The 22936-nt window shown below is 38.0% G+C and overlaps 1 pseudogene; it reads left to right on the top strand.

Annotated features, from left to right (window-relative positions):
• The window catches only part of LOC128117185 (U6 snRNA-associated Sm-like protein LSm5), an 82597-nt pseudogene that overhangs the window by 18639 nt on the left and 41022 nt on the right, over positions 1 to 22936 (top strand).

The following is a 22936-nucleotide window of genomic DNA, read 5'->3' as shown; positions in this document are numbered from 1 at the left end:
CTCTAGCCTTGTCTATATATTTCTGTATCTAGTCACAGTTGCTGAGTGCTATGTCACTCTCCCATCTGCTGGTCCCCTGTGGCAGTCCTCACATCATCTGCACCTCGTAGGATACTGTATAGATGAGTCTCTGTTCAGCAAGACAGATTACACTCACAGTATCACACCATCCTTTCCCTTCTTCACCCCACATTTCTATGCTTTGTTTTCCAGGTGAGTCACTGGGCAGTGTGCTACTTTGTCCAGTCATGAAAGCCTTTCGTTCACTCATGAAGGATTCTTAGACAATTGATTCCTGGACAATGAGCTGGTGAATGTGCTTTGAATGCTGTGTGACTGTCCTTGTGCCTCATCCCTTCCATGGCAACTAGTGAGCTGCTTGCTGTGCTCCCAGAAAGAAAGGCTACTGGAAGGACCTCTGATTTGAAATGGACTCAATGAACACAATAACTCAGCATACCCCATTAGCTAAAACTGGGTGAGTGCAGAAGAGCAAAGGAAATGCTCCTGTATGCTCAAGGCAGGCAACCTGATTTCAGAAGTTGCCTGAATTTTTAAACGTGTAACTAGATAGTGTGGAAAAATAATGTACAAGAGGGGCAGAGGCAGGGGAAAAGGTTGTATTAGAGCAAATGCCTTTGATACTTCCTGGGGACGATCACCAAATCTTTAAGTCTACTAAGGAGTTATCCATGGATATAATCCAGAACTAGCTCTATGGACTTCGGTTTTCAAAAATCCAAGTCACAAACTGAACTTAAGGGCCATTTTGCCCCCACCACACCCTTCTTGATACAAAAATAGGAGCGAAGGTATCAGATTAAAGTAATGGAAAAGGTCCCAATATGTTTTTCAGCCAAGAACTGAGACTGTATGAGTAAGTTTGAATCAGAACCAACAAAAAGGTAAAACTCAGAAATCAATCCAGTGGGAATTCAGCAAGGGACCAGCAGAGGGTTTGGTGCTAAATAGAAGGAGAGGGCTTTCTTCATCAGTTTGCCAACTTCCTCTGAAAACATTCTCTGAGATAGAAGAGCATGAACCTCTTCCAGTTTTCTTCAAAAGAATCTACTCTCCTTGCTTGTGGAAGCATAGTTATATGCTGATAGAAAAATGCAGTCACTTGGCAATATGAGGTAAAACATCAAGCAATTATTTTCAAATAATTCAGCATAAGTTTGAATTAGGTGAGAATCATGAAGGTATCCTGACAGAGGTACAGGCAACCCAGTACTTTGCCTATCATGAATCCAGAAGTTTTTTCTAACTTCCTAAGTTTACATATCTTAACATTAAGTGCAGAGAAAAAACAACTACCAGAAGGAAAAAAAATTACCTATCAGCATGAGTTCTCTAACTTTAAAGCAGCTTATAGTGACAATGAGATGATATTTTCAGCAAACATAGGGGACTTGTTGGATGCACAGGCTCAGAAAAGTTAAGATACAAAAGTCTAAAGAATATACACGCTAAGGTAGTTAAAAAAAAAACACATGGAGTTGGAAGTCCCATGGTTTGAGCTGCTGAGTATAAGTGAAAGGAGAGTGCCCTTCTTACATAGTCATGTCAGAAGACTATAAAAGGAATTGAGATTACAGATGAAGGTAAGTCTGGAATCTGGGCAAGTCATAACAACCTACCTGGAGCCAAGAAAGGAGGAGGTAGTGGACATGATAAGTATCTAAAATGTGCAGTGGATTAAACAGGCAGATAGATGATGGCCTGGCAGGGCAAGGCCACATCACTGTTGATCATATCAGAATAACAAAGAAAGTTCAAGATGGATGCCAAAGTGAGTGCCATTGTATACATGTAATGAAAACATCATGCAGACCATTATTTTGTACAACTAATGAATGATAATTTTTAGACATGATTATCAAAAGTCACAAAAGGGACTAATGAACAAGTCTGCCTGTTTAACTGGTTTGTCCAGTTTACTTCATCTTCTGTGTCTCAGAGAACCTATGAGATAGGAATTTCCAACATTGGCTGATCTTTAGAAGCAGCTCCTCCTGAAAGCCCAAGCCACACCACATACTAACTTAAATTAGGATTTGTAGAACGAAGTCTTGAAGGCAACATTTTTAGAAGTTGCCTGGGTAGTTATAATGATGAGTGGGGGTTAAGAGCCACTGCATTAAGGTACTAGCTAAGCAGCTGTAAGTGATTACTACATAAAGGCTTCTAAGGAAATGGGAATGTTATCAGAGACTTAAGGAATAAGCAATCTTTAGGCTGCAGATGGAAGACATTTGGCAATAAGGGATATCATGGAGATTATAGATCTTACCATGCAGAAAGGGTTGTCCAATCCGATCCACCTGCAGTGGAGTGAGAGTCACTGTGTATCTATATAAGTTGGGCAAGTCAAAGAAACAGAATGTGATAAAGGCCCTGAAATTTGAACCAGCAAAATTAATCTGCACAGTGTCATAAATAGTTCAAATGAAGAATCTCTGTTTTTGATAGAGAATTTCAGAAATCTTGATATTTTGCTCATGTCCATATGCTCCCTATCTCTCTGCCACTGATGTCCTAAAAATTCCTTTTGAAGAAGTCCAAAGTGGTTTCTGATAAACAAGGTAAGCATCACTTTCCTTCATTTGGAGAAGAAAGACAGGTAATGCTGATATTCTGTTCTCAAAGCTTTATAGACCCTGTGTTCTTCAGAGATTAGGAAATGACAGGTCTATTGGTCAACACTGGCCAGATAGATGGTCTCTTCCCTGACCTATACCATATATTTGCTGAGGGTCTCAGCAAATCTCAGAAAACACTGATGTCCCAAAACTGATGTTTGAATGACTGTAGCTCAAAGCAGCCCCAAATTTTTCTCTCAACACATTTCTCAATAGATGCTTTATTTCCTGGCCCCAAAGAATAAAAACTACAAGGTATAAATTCTCCCAGTTTATTGGATGTCTTGTCATATACTTTTCTATAGTTATACCTATGTTGCATGTTACAGAAGAGAAAGGGTACTTCTAACTTAGGACAAGCCTTAATGTAGAGTACAACGTTCACTGTTTCCTTAAAAAATCTCCTCTTGTTCCACTGATCAGCCTTTACCTCTCGAATTTTATTGGCTTATTCTCCTCTACACATAAAAAAATCTGCAAATAAGCGAAGTCTTCTCGAATAAATGGTCCATATGTAATAGCTCCACTTCTTCACCACCAACTCTTTCTTTAACCTACAGCCCGGCTTTGATTCCTACTGTTCTGAGTAAATTATTCTCCTGAAGCCACCAAAGTCCCCTTGCTTCCAAACAGACAAATGCTTGTCAGTTTTTAACCTCTCCATAACATGTGATTCTAGACAACTTCCTGCATTGTCCTTTGGCTTCTGTGATATATCCTCCTAGTGTCCCTTTTATCTCTCTAACTGGACTTTACTTTCTTTCCTAAGTTTACCCATATCTAAACATTGGTGTCGCTTAATAGTCTATCTTTTTATCTTTTCTTCTTGTATTATTCTCCTATGGAGATTACATCACTTCAGAAAACATTTATTACCAACTACATACTCATGATTCCCATATCTGGATCTCAATCCTAGCTCTTTTTTGTGAACTTCAGATTTGTGCATATAAATATTTGCTAGATATTTTTTACCTGTGATGTTATATATTGAAGAATGAGGGAGTGTGATTTTTGGCTCAAATTCTCTCTTCCATGAAACACTAAGAACCAACAATTTGATCCTTTAATTCTTAGGTTTCTCATCTGTAAAACATGGATGATAATAGCAGCCTACCTATGAAAATTAGATGAGTTATTGAGCATAACAAGCTGTGATGGCTATTCTTGGCTGTCAGCTTGATTACATCTGGAATTAACTAAAAACCAAAAATGGAGGACACACCAATGAGGAATTTTTGCTTAATTTGAAATGAGAAAATCTACTTCTAATCTAGATCTTTGCAGTAGGAAGACACACCTTTCATCCCAATCTTTTGAGCTGGGAAAACCCACCTCTAACATGGATCATGTTTTCTGTTGGAAACCTATATAAGGACATGGAGGAAGGAAGCTTTTGCTCTTTGCTGCTTACTCTTGCCTCACTATCAACCTATTCTTTCACTGGTATTAGAATCTACTTCTTCGGGATTCGAGCATATACTGAAGACCAGCGAAGACATTCACACTTGTGGAATGAGCAACTATTGGATTCTTGGACTTTCCATTCATCGCCAGTCATTGTTGAATTAGCTGGACCACAATCTGTAAGTCATTCTAACAAATCCCCTTTACATATAGAGAAAGATTCATTATATAAGTTCTATTACTCTAGAGAACCCTAATACACATGCTCATCACAAAGCCTTTCACATAGTCAGCACACAATAACTGTTAATTATGGTTACTATATATAATAATTATTTCTAATAAAACATAACCCAAACCAAAATATGTGATTTCCAACCCATTTAAGCTTGTTTCTCTCCCTGTATTCATTCATTCAGTGAATGAGTTAGGGCTTTATCCTCCATGTAAAATCTAGAAACCCAAGTTCATCCTAGCCTCTTCTCACCCTTACTCCCCTCTCCTCCTCTTTCTGTTTCCTTTCGTGCTATTAATGTCACCACTGAGATAAGTAACTTTAGTTCCTTTCATTACTGGACTTTGCCTCTTGCTAACATGTTTCAACTACTGCCCCTGCCACTCCCCCAACTTCATACAAACTTCTTACCTTCCTTACTAAACTCATTAGCCCCTCATGAGCTGTTTGTCTACATGTGCCTATATGCTCTGGACTATGGTGATATTTTGTTTGCGTTCTAACAAATAAAACTCATCTGGAGATCAGAGTGTGGAGCAAGCCACTGGAGGCCAGGCAGTGGTGGCACACACCTTTAATCCCAGCACTTGGAATCTCATGCCTTTGATCCCAGTACCTGAGAGGCACACGCCTTTAATCCCAGCACTTGGGAGGAGGAAACAGGAAGTGATATGGCTGGGTGTCGAGAGGAAGTGATAAGGTGGAGGTCGAGACAGGAGCTCAGCCCTTTCAGTCTGAGGATCCCAAGAGTCTTCCTAGTGGCTGGCTGCTCTGCTTCTCTGATCTTTCAGCTGTCATCCTGATATCTGACTCCGGGTGTTTATTATTAAGACCAATTAGAATCTGCACTACACTGGACCAAAAGGGTGCACATTCTAGGTATTCCACCTGCCTTCATTCAATGTTTATTTAATGCTATTTAATTAAAGTATAGTTCCTCAGTCAGATATTCTCTGTTGTTTTATTTCACTGTAGAACTCGACTAAAACACAGGCACAAAATAATGGAGGTATCCCATTAAATATTGTGCTCAAAAAGGGCCTCTCTGAGTTTCTGAGTGAAGAAATCAGATTAAATAAATGAATTAGTGTATTGTAAGGAAATAATGACAGATGCTATGATTGTTATTTTCAGAACTTGACAACAAAAGGAAGCAATGAGATAAGATAGCAGCAGTGAATGATGGAGGAATTTTTATTTTACTTTAGAGATCTCATGAATAGAAAGTAATGAAGAAAGAGAGACTGATGAGCTGAAATTGATGGAGTATGTACCCGCACCTCAGGAAGGAGTAGAAATATTAACAGCCCTAAAGGAATACCTGGTTTTAATAAGAATAGGAATACTTCTTTGGCAGAAATGGGAGAGAAATGACAAGAAACTAAAAATACACAGGAATTCTGACTAAGTGAGGAGAATATAAGAAAAAATACAAAAATTTATATAAAAAAAGAAGTATCTGTTGATTTCTGATGAACAGCTCTCATTTTCTCATAAATTATCAAGCAAGATCACCTGCTGAGCATATAGAATTTTAGGATCCAGAGTTTGTACACAGAAATATCTGAAACATCCATTGTAGTGAATGTGACAGGGTGTCAACAAGGATGAATGTAATAATTGCTGAGTGAAGCAGAGGTGGCAAGAAGTAGATTAGGAATTTTCATGCCTTCCTTTTGTAATTATCATCACACAGATGTGAGGATTATAGGGTGGAGATTGCCCTGTTGAACATAGGACAAAGTCACAGAGTATATAGCTCAAGAATATTGGAGCAACGATTAGTGGAATGGCTGGACACAGGGCCTCTAGTAGGCAGGAAGGTAAGGACAGCTTAAAATGACATTATGAATGGAGGCAAGAACTAAGTGCTAGAGAACTGGCATGAGGCAAAGGGGCAAAATTAGTGTGATTGAAAGTAAGAAATTTGAAAGACTACAAGTTTTGAAGAGAAGTGTACCTCTGAATTTAAGATCACAGAGATGAGATCATTCAAATATTAGTTGTGCCCAACATATGCTTATAGTTGGTTCACGGGAATAGAAAGGAAATCTGTCATTGGTAAGGGATGTTGTACTGGCCATTTATGTAAATAGCCAATACTATTTAAGGTACTGTGATGGTAAATCTTGACTGTCAACTGGAATGGATCTGAAATCAATAGAAGACACACCACTGGAAATGCCTGTAAGGGTTTTCCTTGATCAGGAAGTTAGACGACCCACACTAAATGTAGACAGCATCTCAGATAAAAGATCAAATAAAGGTTTGCTTTTGCTTGTCTGCTTTACTCTCACTGTCAAGTTCATCTACTCTACTACTGCTGCATTCCTTTGCTGATATCAAAACCCAGATTCTGCAAACTGAACACAGGCTGAAGACCAGTGGCTCTCAAGGAATCTGATAGGTCTTTATCACCAGATTGGGAATGCTGAAGCACCTAGCCTTGTGGACTGAGCAACTATCAGATTTTCAGCCTGTCTAATGTGTACCAGTCATTGTTCCACTGCCCAGACAATACCACGTAAACCAATCTGATAAATTACCTTTTAATATGAATTCATTCTATCAGTTCTGTTCCTCTAGAGAACCCTGACTATTATAGGTACCTAAACTGGAAGAAGATAGATGACAGACCTGTGAGGCATGTACAGAAGTCAAAGAATCTATGCAAAAATGTCCTGGATGGATTTACAATGTATAATATTAAGTGAGGTCACACAATGTCAGAAAGGAAAAAAAGACATTTTCTCCCTCATACGTAAATCCTAGTCTTATTTGTGTGTGTGTGTGTGTGTGTGTGTGTGTGTGTGTGTGTGTGTGTGTGTGTGTAAAAATGTATATGTTGGTCCAGTATAACATGTGGAAAGGAGACAAAGAAAGAAAATATTATGGAATGAGGAAGGACTGAATACAGACAATGGACACTTGAGAGGTTGAGAAGGAACATATAAAGCTAATTGTTTTTCTAGTTTTAACTATGTCATGGATGGGGGCTTATTGGTAGATAAGTACATAAACATATTGGATAGTGAAAGTGTAAAATCAAATGTAAAGCTCATAGCTGCAAAATTGCTATTCTAACTGCATAAAGGTTCATTGAGATGTCTAGATTTGGGGTCTCGGTAATTTTGATGTGTGATGTTTTTATTTTCAAGTTCTTTATAATAAAATTTTAATTATAAAAGTTGGCCATATAGATGAGTAGTCAAGAAATATAGAAAATGACTCTATTAGATTCTCTATCCTTACAATTCTCAGATATTTTCACATCACTTACTCTTCCAAACTCAAGAAAATAAAACTATTTCACATGGTAGATGGGGGAACTAAAAAATTTTAAATAATATGTTGAAGTTCACAGAGCAAAATCTATGTCAGAGACTAGAATCTACCATTAATGTATGAGACTCTGTGTGCTTTCAAAATCACTAAGTGTTATTATTGTCCATTAAAAATTTTGTCTATGAAGACTCTGGTCCCTGAGGTTAACTTATCCATTCCTACCTCTTCTGTACTGCAAAAGAGAGAATCATGGATAATTAGGTTTTAGCATGCAGGGAGGAATTATTTGCTTTTTGTTTTCAAAGATTTTCTGAGGCAACTGTTCCTAGAAAGGTAACAGAGAAGAGAGTCAACTTCCCACTTATTACTGTGTCGTGTTAAGTACTAATGTCATGAGAAATGGCAAATTTATTGGAATTTATTGTACTTCTTTATAGCATTGAAAATATGCTGATATATCCATACATTCCATATTTTATCTAGTGCTTTCTGTAAATACAGGTGTCACCAACATAAAGAAAAGGTAATATTTAATTGACAGCAGAAGAGGGAAAATGATGGCAATTTTGTAAGCAATAACGAGATCTGTGAAAGAAACATCCTTTCCAAGTTGCCAGTGCCTAGAGCTAACACAAGCACAGCCTTAAAACACATTGTTTTTGTTTGGTAGAAATACTGTAGGAAGAAGAGCTGCTAAATGTCATCCAAGTATTTTCTGAGTTAGTTTTAAGTTTTCATTGACATGTAATAATTGTACACATTTACATGGTAGTGTGCATTTCAATACATACACACATGTGAAACTATATTATAATCATCATATTTGGAGTATTGGCCATGTGCATTCTCTCAAATATTGATAGTCTTTCCCTGCTTTCTTGTGATTTTCGTGCTAGTTCTACCAAAGGGCTATACCCTCAACTCTTAGCATTTATTTGATCTAGAATAACTCCAAGTCCACTCTGCTAGCTATTTTTAAATGTCTTATTAATTTTTGTCAAGCACAGTTATACTACCTTGCTACAGAACATTAGAAGCTATCCCCCATCCAAATGCACTCTTGTACACATTAACCATTGTTCCTATCTCCATATATTTATTTCTTTAAGCCAGTCTATCAATTGCTAAGGCTAGCACCTTCTGCACAATGACGAATGACTGACATGTTTGGATTAGGTGTTACACTTTGTAATCTTCCCCTCTTTGTTTCTTTCGCTTTTATCTTTAAAATTGATTCCCTACAGAAATGCCTTAAATGAGACTTAGTTCCCAGACTACATAAGAGTACCTTAATCTATAAGGTATATTTTATATATGAACTATAAACTTAAGCTCCTATCTCAGTTTTCTTAAGAAACAACAAATATGACTATAGAAAGGCACAGCTCAACTCACAAAGGACTTGGATAATTGATGGGTTCCTCGTTTGATGCCTTTTTTTCCCAGATTCTTTCTTAGCTATCTCAAAGTTGGCTCTGGAAATTCAAAGAGCTTTTATTCATTTATTTTTTGGTGATGGTCACATTGTTTTTACTTAGTTAAAACATAATTACATCATTTCTCTCCTCCTCTCTTATACTCCTCCCATGTCTGTCCTCACTCCTCCCTCCCAAATTCAAGAATTTCTTTTTAACTATTGTTGTTATGTATACATGTGAGTGAATAAACATATAAATACAACCGACTGAGTCTGTTCAGTATTACCTGCATGTATGTGTTTCTAGGGCTAACCACTTGGTACTTGGTTAATTTGGGTTGACTGACTGGTGTGTTATATAAAAATCAAAGATTATTGACTACTTTTTTCTATTAATAGCAGATGATGATGACGGAAGTGATATTGATATTACTGATGGTGATGATAAAAATGATAATGATAGTTAACAGGTATTGTGTATATACTATGTGTAGGAACTATGCCTACCTAATACTATTATTCATGTCTCTTAGGTACCTGGATATTATTTCCATGTCCAAAGTAAGACAAAAGATAGAACAGATTATACAGAGTTTATTTGCTAGGAGAGAGAGAGGGGGAGAGAGAGAGAGAGAGAGAGAGAGAGAGAGAGAGAGAGAGAGAGAGAGAGAGAGAGAAACAGAGAGACAGAGAGAGACAGAGACAGAGACTAACTAAGAAAACAAATAAAACTTAATGATAGGTAGTAAAGAACAAAAACTGTAGGGCTGTAATGTGTTGGCTAGTCTTTTGTCAACTTGACAAAAGAGAGTCATCCAGGAAAGGGGAACCTCAAGTGAGAAAAATACCTCCATCAAATTGGCCTGTAGGCAAGTCTGTGGAACATTTTCTAGATTAATGATTAATGTGGGAGGTCCCAGTCACTGTGGACTGTACCACCCTCAGGCAGGTGGTCCTGAGGTGTTTAAGGAAGCAGGCTGTGAAAACCATGGGAAGCAAGTCAGTAAGCAGCATTCTTCCATGGTCTCTGCTTAATTTCCTTCCTCTATGTTCCTCCCTTGAGCTCCTGCCCTGACTTCCCTTCATAATGGGCTGCAAACGATGTAGTATCACAGCAATAAAAAGAAAACTAGACAGATGATGATGAGGTGTTTACAGGTAGGTATAGCTGTATTAGATGGAATGGTTAGGCAAGACTTATGATTAGTGGTGACCTTTCAACTTGAGATATAAAACATAATCAATGTGTTTGTTAATGAAATAGCTATGAGGAAAAACTAGGGGAAAGAGTTCTGGACATAAGGAATAAAAGCATAAACTTTCTGTCACAGGAAAAGCTTAATGTGTCAAAGAAATTTATAGAAGCTACAAGAATGAAGTTAATAAGAGAAGTCACGGGCATGAAAACATAGTGTAAGGTGAGATAAGAGAGATGGTAGCCACCAAATTATGCAGGAACTGGAAGGCCATTAAAGAAATTTTGATTTTATTTGATATACAATGGGAAGTTATTAGAGAATTTTTGCTATAATAGGAGAGAGAAATGATTTGATTTCTATTCCTATTATGGTAAAGCTGAAGGTCTAGGGAGGGAGCTTGGAGACTAAACTTCAAGATTCTGCAATAGTCCAGACTATAAAAACGTGATTTATAGGATGGTGTCAATGCTACAAATTTCAAGAAGTTCCTAGCATCTGGGTAGATTTTCAAGGCAAAAATGGGCAGAACTTGGTGGATTGCCAGATATAATAGATACAAGAAATTGACTAAAGCTATCTAAGATGGAGAAGGTTTTAGTAAAGACTAGGTTTGGAAGTGATTCGGAGACAATTACCAGTTCTATCTGGATCATATTATATTTGTGGAACTAGTCAGACATCCATATGGAAACATAAAGTAGATTATTTTAAAATTTATTAACAAAAATCAATCAAGAGGGACTTTAGAGATAGTTGAGTGGGTGAAGTACTTGCTGCACAAGCATGACTCTCTGAGTTCAGATCCTTAGCACATCTGTAAAAAACTCTGTGTGTCCATGAGCATCTGTATGCACAGTCATAGGGAGGTGGAGACATGTGCATCCCCAGGCTACAATGGCCAGCCATTCTAGCTGAAACAGCAAGCTCTAGATTCTGTGAAGAGACCCTGTCTCAGAAAGTAATGTAGAGGACAATTGAGGAAGCCATTCTGATGTCAACCTCTGGCCTACACATACAAATGGATGTGCACTCCTTCACACACACACACACACACACACACACACACACACACACACACGAATACATTCACCTATATCACACAAACATACTCACACAAAAAAAAGCAATCATGGGAAAGGTATTACATGTAAGTACATTAGTGGCTGTTACATTTCCTTAAAAAATACACAAATTACTTCTGTTTGTCAACCTTCTAAAATGTAAGCTCTGTGAAATCCTGCCTGTCATATTCCTCCCAATTCCAGTGTCAATTAACAGTGTCTGGAAAATGGCAGATACCCAATAAATATGCCTAGGAAGAAGGGAGAAAGTAAGGAAAGAATTTTGTTCTGTAGTCAGGTTGGATTTTCAATGAAAATACACAGAAGACTAACTTTGTTTTCTTAATTAGAATAGAGAACTACTAGTCTGGCACAGTAAAATATGGAAATTTTTAGGTGGACCGTATTTTCTAGAGGTAGAATTATCAAAGACTCATTATTATCTCTCCCATTTCCTCCCACACACCAGGAATGATAAGGTCCAGAATGAGTTCTCTTATGGGAAAAGTCCAATAGTCTCCTTTCCTTGAACTAACCTTCTCAGATCGAGAATAACTGTTCTCCAGTCAAGCAAACACAAGTACTTCCACTCCTCTGCTAGAATCTCCAATTTGCATGCATTATTTCAGGGATCAGTAAACTATGGCCCTTGGGCCAAATTCATCCCTGCCTGTTTTTGTATGTCCAAAGAAATAAGAATGGTTTTTACATTTAAAAATGATTTTTAAAAATCAAAAGAAGAATGATATTTCACGAAACATTAGTTATATGAAATTTAAATTTAAGTATCCATAAATAAAGTTGTAACAGAATATAGCCACATTTTCTCATCTACATATTAACCATGTGTGCTTGAGTGCTACAATAGCAGAGTATTTGTGGGAGAGGCTATATGGCCCACAATGCTGTAAGCATTTACTCCCTGCCCCTTTACATAAAAAAGTATGTAGATGTCTTCATGGTTGTATTTCATGGTCACCACAAATCCATGTGTGTGTGTGTGTGTGTGTGTGTGTGTGTGTGTGTGTGGTACTTGAACAATATTTTCATTCTCATTTTACTGACCAAAAGAATGGCAATGCTGAAAAAAGTAACAAAAGCTAGATTCAAATTCAAACAATGCAACGCCAATAAAATATATAATACATAATGTCAACATTCACTAAATGAGTTTTCACCATAGGTTAAAACCAATACCAAGAAGATTTCATCCATTCAGTCCTTCACTACCGTAATCTTTTCTACAACCCAATATCAGAGATGCCAGCATCATTCATTTTATGGCTGAGGAGACAAAGACTTAGAAAAACTGAGTGATTTTTCTAAAACATGTTTTACAAGAATTGGGGTTTACTGCTGGCTCTGAAAGAGCTTAGCCTTGGAGTCTATCTACTCAGAAAGTAGGTACTGACTAGATCAGATTTCAAAAACACTGAAGACCCTTTTTGTTCTTTCTCATACAGCCAAGCTGGCATTCATTCAACTGTGAGTATGTCTGGTGTCTGTCTAAGTGAACGTGTTGTCAGTTTACATATAGAATTCACATATGATGAGGAAAAGGGAAATAGGAGAGAGTGAGAGGAAGGACAATTACCCTGGAACATGCTGATCCACGAAGCAACCACCACAATGGCTTCAACGGTATGTAAAAAGAGAAAATTGTCCCTCTAGTTTGGCAACACACAGTTTCTCAATTAACTTAATGAGTGCTGGTTTAGTGCAGTGTTGGAAATGAACACAGACGTCACTGGGCTGAAAATATGAGAGAGATGGGAGGGAAGCAAAAGACAATGTCGAAAATACTTTCAAGAAACACGGTTATATACAGGGGAAAGATGAAGAGTGTGGTTCTGCAGCAGAGGACTTTGGATGGGAAGGAATAATTATTAATGCTGTGAACAATATTTATATGCAGAAAGGATTTTCTTAAGATCTTAGGAGGAAAGAAAGTATCATTATAAGATTTTTCTACTTTGAAGAACTAAAATTTCTGAGAATAAACTATAGAACTACTAAGAATTTAGCATGACTCGTGGATTTAAGAAATGTGGGGCCTGGGAGAATGGTTTGATGGGTAAGAACACTCTTTTACTCTTCAAGTGTGAGAATCTGAGTTGGAGTTCTCAGTATCTATGTAAAAAAGGCAAGCATGGCTGTGCATGCCTGTAATCTCATTATTGAGAGGTGGACACAGGTGGGTTCCAGGAGTTTTCTGGCTGGCCACCCTAGCCAAAATCATAGCCTTGGGTCCTTGCATTCACTTTCATTCACTGCAAGGGAAGCCTTCTCTGATCAAGGCTGAGAATAAGTAGCCTTTATTTGTGGGTATAAACACAGACAATTTGGATGTTTTTGATGCTATATCAATTCAGAAAAGCATCAACAGTAGATTACCGCAAGGGCCTAAGACCTCCTCAATCTCAATCACAGGATATTCTGGAGAAAGATAATTATTAGCCCTTAGTTCACTCATAGAAATAGCAGAAGCAACTTATCAAATTCTATAGAAAATCGTATTGAGAACTGAATGGAACTATGTTAACTCTAAGGCTGAATGTGAGGATAATTTAGTGTTCTCTGGTATCAAGTCTTGTACACATAGTATGTATACCTGTTCTTAGTGTTCTCCATAGAGGACTTGCAACCTTTTCTTTTTCATTCTTGGCTTCCTTATATTTTTGTTACTATCAAGTATTTTTTTATTTATATTCTCTAGCATTTCAAATAATTCCTAGTGTATAGGAATACAGTTAATTTCTATGTGTATTTGGGTTTTGAGAAGATGGGATGCATGGGTATGAGGCATGCACATTATTTAACTGAGGATACATGTACTAATTTGTACATATGCATATGTCAGTGACTTTATTATTTTTTGCCTTATTGCCTTGAGAAAGCATCTCTCACTGTACTTGTAGCTCACCATTTTGGTCAAGCTGATAGGCCAGTGAATTCCTGGGTTCCACCCATGTACACTTGCCAATAATGAAGTTACAGACATGAACAGTGATGTTTGGCTTTTGTACATGGGTGCTGGAAACTAGAATTCAGGTCCTCACATTTGTAGATTAAGTGTTCTTCTCATTAAACCATTCCCCCAGCCCCTACATTTCTTAAATCCATGAATTATGATAATTTCTTATCAGTTTTATAATTTATTCTTAGAGACTTTAGTTCTCTAAAGTAGAAAAATTTTAGTAAAATGATATTTTCTTTGTTTCTTATTATGTATTTTCTTTTTCCTGTTTTCATGCTATAATGAAAACCTCAAGCACAATACCAAATAAACAGAAATAATGGGAGTGGTATTCTCTTATTTACTAACTTAAAGGAAATATATTCAATATTTCCCCATCAAGATTATCCATATTGTAGGATTTTTAGAGATTTCCAATAACAGGTTATATCATTTTTCTTTTATTTCTAGTTTACAAAGCCTTTCTGTTTTGAATCATTGAACACTGAATTTTACCTGATCTTGTTTCACATCAATTAAAATCATCACACACTACTTTCTGTTAGTACAGTAAATTACATGAACTGATTTTTCTAATACTTGGTCAATCTTACAATCATAGGCTACTTTTGTTTCATTCTGAAGAATTAGCTTATACTTTGTTGCATTCAATTTTATAGTATTTTAATGATTTTTCAAATTCATATTCATCAACAGTGTTGTCCTATAGTTCTTATTTCTTTAATTATCCATCTCTAATTTTGTTATCAAGATTTTATTGGTTCCACAGAAACAGTCGAAATATAGAAGTGTACATCCTGATTTATACCCCCTTTTTTTAAGGCAGGGTCTTACTATGTAAGCCTGGCTCTCCTGAAACTTCCTTTGCAGATCAAGCTGGCTCTGAACTACTTTTATTTATTTATTTGTTTGTTTATTCATTCATTTACTTATTTGTTTGTTTGTTTGTTTGCTTGTTTGTTTTGAAGGCGCAATTTCCTCATGTCATCCAGGCTGGCCTCAAACTCACCATCCTCTTGTCTCAGCTTCACAAGCCCCTGAAATGGTAAAATGCCACCTAACCAGCTCCCCCTTGTAATTCATCTAGAATACAATCATCTGTTAAGTGTTTGAACTTTGCTTTAAACAATCTGGACCTAGTTTTATCACTACAGAAAGGCTTTCATCTACTTATCTGACTTCATTCACTTACAGTAATAGTAATCTTTCACAGTCATTTTGAGGTAGCAACCTTTGAGATTCCAGCTTCAAGGATTTCGTGAAAACAAAATGGCTATCTTGGCTTTAGGCTTCAACTCCTGGTTCCCATATTAAATAGAGTTATAAGAGGGAAGCAGAGCTCAAGGTCTCTAGAGTTGAGAGACCACCTGTGAGGAAGAGTCCATGCGATAGCTAAGTTACCTGGGGAGATTTTTCCCGTTTTCAGCACCATTTTGGCCACTGTAGAAACCTTCCTTTTGTGCTAGTTCAGCAGTTGGCCATAAGTTCAAAGTGAAAGCTTCTTCCAGCTTCTTAGAGACAAAAAAAAAAATCTGTGAAATCTCAAAGTGAGGCTTACAATAGAATGTTTCCCAAATTTATTTGACCACAAAAGCCTTTTCTCTCAGCCAACCTTAAGGAAAAAAAATGTTCCATAGATCGTAACTTAAGAAAGCTTGTGATCAATGATCTGTAAATACTCTTCCACCTCCAGCATGCAATAATTCTGCCCTTTTGTAACTCTGGAGAAAAATCATAGGCTTACAAGAGACTAAAACTATTCAGTTATTCACTCTGAGTCATTTTGATAGTGCCACTGTCTTCGAAAATTTAAACACCTAGGGCAGCAAAGCATGACAATTAGAACACATAGCAGGCCAATGGCACAACCATTTTTATGCAAAGCTGATTTTTATCAAATGTTCAGATTTGTGGCAAAATGCAAATAACTAAGCACATGAAATTTATCTCTGCTTTCTCTTGAGTCTTCACTATAATGACAAGAACTCTGCAAAGTAAAACTCATATTGTGGCTATGGCTGGTGAGATGGCTAAGTGATAGACATGCTTGTTGTGCAAACCTGAGCTCAGACCCTGAATGTTCACATAAAAGCTGCGTGCAGCTGCATAAAGACAGGACGATCCTGAGGGTTTCTCCTGCCAGTCGGTCAAGCTAGATTGGAGAGCTCCAAGTTTGCTGACTCTTTCAAAAATCAAAAACTAGGGTAGAGGACCAGCATGATAGGTTGGTGGTTAAAGGCACTTGCCAGGAAGCCTAACAAGCTAAGTTCACTGATCCCCAGAACCCACATGATGGAAGGGGAGAATCATGTCCCACAAGTTGTCCTCTAACTTCCACATATGTGTACATGCACACAAAAAAGAACTAAGTAAATAAGTGTAAAGCTGAAATTGTAAATAAGGTAGAAAGCAATAAAGAAAGAAACTTGCGATGGACCTCTGTCCTCTACAGACATATCCAAGAACATGTACACACACACATACACATACACACACACACACACACACACACACACACACACACACATACACACACACACACACACACACAAATATAAAGAAAATAGCAGAGGTAACAACCAAAACCAAAAAAGCAAATCTGTAAAATAAAATAGAAAGGAAGGGAGGGAGGGAGAGACAGAGACAGACAGACAGAAGCAGAGAGAAAGACACAGGGGGCAGATATCTGATAACTAGGCAGTAAATTGACTTAGCAATTCAGGGAAAGTCAAAAATCTTTAGTAAGTAGCTATCAAAATCACCTCATACTTATGCTTCAGGACATAAAAAAAAAAACTCAGTCTCAAACTGACCAGGAAACTACTTTCCTGCTGGCTACTTTTCATAGTTCTAAAAGGTGCTATGCAGGATACTGGGAAATAAAAGACAATAATCTTAACAGTGCTTGATCCTACATGTTACAGTACCATTCTGACAAGCAAGATGTGCTCACAAATGCAAGAGTGACATGAATGCAGTGGGGGTAACCAACCACATTCTGATTGAACTTGAAGATTGCTCCAGAGGAGGTAATTCGAACCTGATGTTACAAACCAGTAGAAATGAGACAGAGAGAGAGAGAGAGAGAGAGAGAGAGAGAGAGAGAGAGAGAGAGAGAGAGAGAGAGAGAGAGAGGAGAGATCCCATGGCTAGAAGAACATAGGTTCTAAGTAGCAGGGGAGAACCTACTATGATTAGTTTGCTAAATGATCATGCTATCAAACAGCCTTCTAAATATTTATGTTTTATAGCCATAGATTCATTTCACTCTCAATTTTAGAGAGTTTCCTTTTGCAGTGGGTACAGGTTAATGCAGAGACTCAAAACGGGTCAAAATGCTAAGAATAAGCAACTGTGAGAGTCCAACCCTAAATAAGACAACTTTTTCATCTTGCCGACACCACCACCACCACCAAAGCCCAGTAAACATCACAGAAGGAGAGAAGAAAGAATGTGAGAGCCAGATGATGGCGGCAAAGAGTTCTGGGAAAAGCTGTTGCATGTCTAGACTCACAGCAGATGCAGTTACCTGAGACCTGCACAAGAGGTCAAGCTACTGCCTAGTCCAAGCCTTTCATGGCTCTAAGGTGGAACAAGGATTTCTTTGAGCACTGAAGGCTATGTGTTGAAAAGAAAATACAGCATTTGGTTTTGCATCTTTTCCTCCAAACTTTATCGTCACTTCAACATCCAGCTCTTTTCACAGACCTAAACTTCACCCTTGAATACACTCTTACTACTTGAGGAAATAGGCAAAGTTATTATTCAACCAGGAGGAGAGTTAGTTGACTTGAATTATTTTGTAAGAGGTAAAGATCGAGTAGGAACATAAGAATGTGAAGCTTTCAGAAATAAAGAGCAAGACCAGAAAGCCTCACTGTGGCCAGTGCTCCCTTTGTTGAAGATGATGGCAGAGAAGAAAAACAAACAACAGCAACAAAAAGCCAAAACCTGGGATTCTTAAAGCCTTTGAAATCCCTGAGAAGCCAAAGCTCTTGAAATCTGTCACTGCAGCCATCAAAAAGAGGTCCTTTGCCAAGCTGGGCTAAGTAGGTACCTGACAAGCTGGAATGTGTTCACTTCTTTCTCAGCAAAGGCTATTAAATGCTGGGTTAATTTTTTCCAGTTTGTTTTTTTCCAAAGGGGTTGAATAATAAAGACTAATTATGAAAAAGCTGGCACTTTGAAGAAAGGAGAAAAATACCTGCTGACAAGCATGAAAACATACAAGTTCACAGAGTTTTCAATCATTCTCATCGCCTCCTGTAGCTCACAAAGCATATCTCATTTCTTATCTCTTGACACAAATGCCTGTCCCTGCATTTCTTTAGCATGTTAGTTATCACTCTGACCTCTATCATCCAGTAACACAAATAGAGTATTTGGTACACATGTTCAATTGCTAAACAACACACATTACCTTCCTCTCTGTTGCTTTACTTGGCACTCTGTACCTATGAGACTTTAAGAATGTATTTTTACATCAAATGAGAGAAGTGAAATGTTCTCTTTAGCAAGGCTAGAGACCACATGAACAAGTGCTTCTCAATGTTGGTTTTGATAATATCCCACAGTCGCTCCTATTATTTCAAAGTAGCTTTGTAAGATCTTATAAAAATCTACCCTAAGTTTTGAAAGTCTTGTAGTTTCTTGAGGAAACTAGATAAGATACATGCTTATAACATCAGCAAAACTAGCCTTAGGAAAACCAGCAGCCTTTACTACAAAAACACTTAGTTCTTTACTTGGTATACATACATTAAGCACCTGCTGTGTGCTAAGTCCACAGATGAGTGCAAGAAACATAAAATACAGCAGTTGCTCTCTAGAACATCAAAACCTGATAGAAGGAGCTAGGGTATGCAAACAGATGAATTAATTCAGTGTACTGATGGAAAGCCACACAGAGTACAAACAAAGATGAGAGGTAAGGGACTAATAGGTATTAGCCAACTAGGTAGTGGTGGTCTGGGAAGATGTTGATCTTAAAGGTATTTTTACAGCTCTTATTACATTTGTTCTTTAACAATTTAATACAAGTGTATAATGCACTCTAATTACTCTCGCCCCCCCCATTTTCTTATCTCCCTACAACTCCTGTCAATCGCCTACTCATTCTTTCCTATATCCATGTGTTTTTCTTTTTCCTTGTGACCCACTGAGTTTACCCAGAACCATCTGTGTGACCATGGGTTGGGAACTGTCGATTGGAGACTTATAGGATCCCCAGAGGATAACACTGAAGACAGCACCTGCTTCTACCACAGAAGCTACCAATAGCCAATATTCTACTACATATAGAAGAATGAAACTAGACCCTTATCTCTCATTCTGCACAAAAATAACTCCAAATGGATCAATGACATCCATGTAAAACCTGAAACACCAAACTACTAAAAGAAAAAGTAAGGGGTACACACTCAAGATATAGGCATAGATAAGGACTTTCTAAACAGGACTCTGGTCACTCAGGCAATAAAGCCAACAGTTGACAATTAGGACCTTCTGAAACTCAAAGGCTTCTATACAGTGAAGAAAACAGTCACTCATTTGAAGAGGTGGCCTACAGAATGGGAGAAAAATCTTTGCTAGCTATATGTAAAACAGAAGATGAATATCTAAGAATACACAAAGAACTAAAACAAAACAAAAACATCCAGAAAATAAACCCATTCAAAAAGATAGCTATACCTCTGAACAAAGAGTTCTCAAAAGAAGAAATAAAAATGACAATAAATATTTTTAACTAGTTCAAATTAAAACCATTTTGAAAGTCTCTCTTGCCCCTGTAGGAATGGCTATCATCAAGCAATCAAATGACAACAAATGCTGATGAGGATGTTGAGAAAGAGGAACCCTTATTTACTGCTGATAGGAATACAAACTTAAACCAATGTGGAAATCAGGGTGGCAATTCCTCAAAAAGTTACAGATAGAACTATTCTATGGGGTTTTGAAATATAACCTAATGATTCTCAATGATTCTCTGGATTTCCTCAGTGTCTGTTATGCCCCCCTTTCATTTCTGATTTTGTTAATTTGGATATTTTCTCTGAAACACGGTATGTACTCACTCATAAGTGGATATTAGGAGTAAAGTACAGGATAACCAACCTACAATCCACAGCCCCAAAGGGGCTAGATAATGAAGAGGCCCCAAAGAGGGATGCATGGATTTCCCTGGGAAGGAGAAAAGAAGAGATCTCCTGGGTAAACTGGGAAAGGGGTTGGAGGAGATGGGAGATGGGAACTTGAGGGAGGCAGGTTGGGCGGGCTGTGGTGGGAGGCAGGACGGGGGCGGGATGGAGAGAGAGAGAGCAATGAAAGAGATATCTTGATCGAGGGAGGCATTTCGGGGTTAGGGAGAAACCTGGTGCCAGAGAAACTCCCAGGAATTCACAAAGATGATCACAGCTAAGATTCCTAGCAATAGTGGAGAGGGTGCCTTGAACTGGCCATCTACTGTAATCAGATTGGAGACTACCCTAAATGTCATCAGAGAGCCTTCATCAAGTAACTGATGGAAGCAAATACAGAGATCCACAGCCAAGCACTGGGCCGAGCTTCGGGAGCCCTCCTGAAGAAAGGGAGCCAGGGGGATCAAAGTCATGATGGGGAACCCACAGAGACAGCTGACCTAAGCTCCTGGGAGCTCACGAACTCTGGACTGACAGCTAGGGAGGCTGCATGGGACCAACCTATGCCCTCTGCATGTGTGACAGTTGTGTAGCTAGGTCTGGTTGTAAGACTCCTATCGGTAAGATCAGGTCCTATCCCTGGTGCTTATCTGGCTTTTGAGAACCTGTTTCCCATGCTGGATTACCTTGCCCAGCCTTGATGCAGGGGGAAGAGCTTAGTCCTACCTCAACTTGATGTGCCATGCTTTGTTCAAGCCCATGGGAGGCCTGCCCCTTTCTCAATGGAGATAAAGGAGGAGTGGATGGGGAGGGGAGAGGGGAATGGGAGGAGAAGCGGGAGGGGAAACTGTGGTCAGTATGTAAAATAGATGAAAATGTCAATTAAAGTAAAACTAAAAACTAAATAAGAACGTTGCATTTTTAGATAAAAATTTAAAAAAGAACTACCCTATGTATGACCCAACTATTCCACTCTGGGAATATATATATATATCCAATTGACCCTGTATCTTATTGCAGAGATGCTTGCTCATCCACGTTTATCACTGCTCTGTTCACAACAGCTGTAAAATGGAATCAGCCTAGCTGATGAATTGATAATAAAAATATGTTACATATGTACAATGGAATTCTACTCAGGTGTAAAGAAAAATAAGAATGTATTTCAAATGGGGAATATCACAAGTTGAAGCAAAGAATTATAAAACAGCCTGACATGTCCTGGAAAAATGAGGCAATTACATATGGCTATATAGGCTTTAAAACCAAGTGAAACATGAAATAGGTAAATGTGGCAGATTGTTTAGGTAATAGCTCCAGTTTGCCCAGATATATATATATCTTTATGACTTTGCCACTCCCACATTTTAAAAGTAGTATTATATTTTTATACTTTGGGTGTGGGCCTGGCCGTTTGATGTCTTCTAGAAAGTGTGACCACAGCAATTGCAAGGCATGAAGAAAATGCTCATGCGTTGGCATTTATCCTCTTCCTATGAACAAGGAAAGGAATAAATATGTATGAATCGTCTTAGTTAATCCAGAACAGTGCCACTCTCAAAACTAATTTTGTTATTGTTATGGACAGTTGAAGACTGCTCTTACTGTACATAGACACACTATATTTCATGAAAGAGAACTGCTAAGTCCTATTTGTTTCAGGAACATCACAAGCCCATACAAAAATAGCCAAGCACATTTTCCCAGTTAAAATGGCAGGCTCTAGAATCTGATAAACTTTCATTCCAATCTTATTTTACTTTCTACCTTTAAACATCAGAAGTGGCATTTACTATAAGCAAACGATTCAAACATAAGTATTTCTTCTCATACTTAACATTCTTTAAATAATATCAGTAAAGTAGTCTAGTGCCGTACTCTATAAACATTTTAAGTAGATTAAAACCTAGTGGCAATAGGAAGTCACTAATAAAACTAGGTCAAGGATCTGGGGGTGCCTGACACTGTTTCTTTTCTATCATCCTGTTGTTCCTCTAAAGTGAAAGAACTGCTCTTCAATTCCTCCAAGACATGGAGCTGCTTCAAGGAATACATTGTTGAAATGCATCACCTCAACTTAAATATTCCCAGCAGTATTTACCAGTGTGAGAGCCTCCTTCCACTGGTAGCAAACTAAATAATTTGGCTGTGCTCTGACATTAACTTCCAAAAAAGTCTTTCCCTGTTCTCTATTACTAAGGTCTTGCCAAACTGGTTTAACTACCATGCAGAGTTCCCCCTGATCTTCCTCCCAACTGTTTTCTCCTAATAAAACTCTGAAAAACTTCCTGCATCAAAGCAGTTCACTGGAGGAATGGCTCTAAAACATCAAGCTACTTCATCATCATTGGGCCAAAAATTTGTCATCAACCTGCCATATAAAATTACAGAGATGCCATATCACAGTTCAGTAACAGTACTTATTAATCAGTCAAGAAGACTGACAGGTCGGGGTAATCTTATAAAATTGGTTAGCATGTCTGTAACATCCCTTAAAGAAATCCCAAACTGGAACTGGAGAGATGGCTCAGTGTTTAAGAGCACGTGCTGCTCTTCCAGATCCAGAGTTCAGTTCC

Source organism: Peromyscus californicus, unplaced genomic scaffold (assembly GCF_007827085.1).
Source record: "Peromyscus californicus insignis strain IS unplaced genomic scaffold, ASM782708v3 Scaffold_10__1_contigs__length_136768540, whole genome shotgun sequence".
Classification (NCBI taxonomy): Eukaryota; Metazoa; Chordata; class Mammalia; order Rodentia; family Cricetidae; genus Peromyscus; species Peromyscus californicus.
Note: the sequence above shows the minus strand (reverse complement) of the source record. Positions and strands in the feature narration are given on the sequence as shown.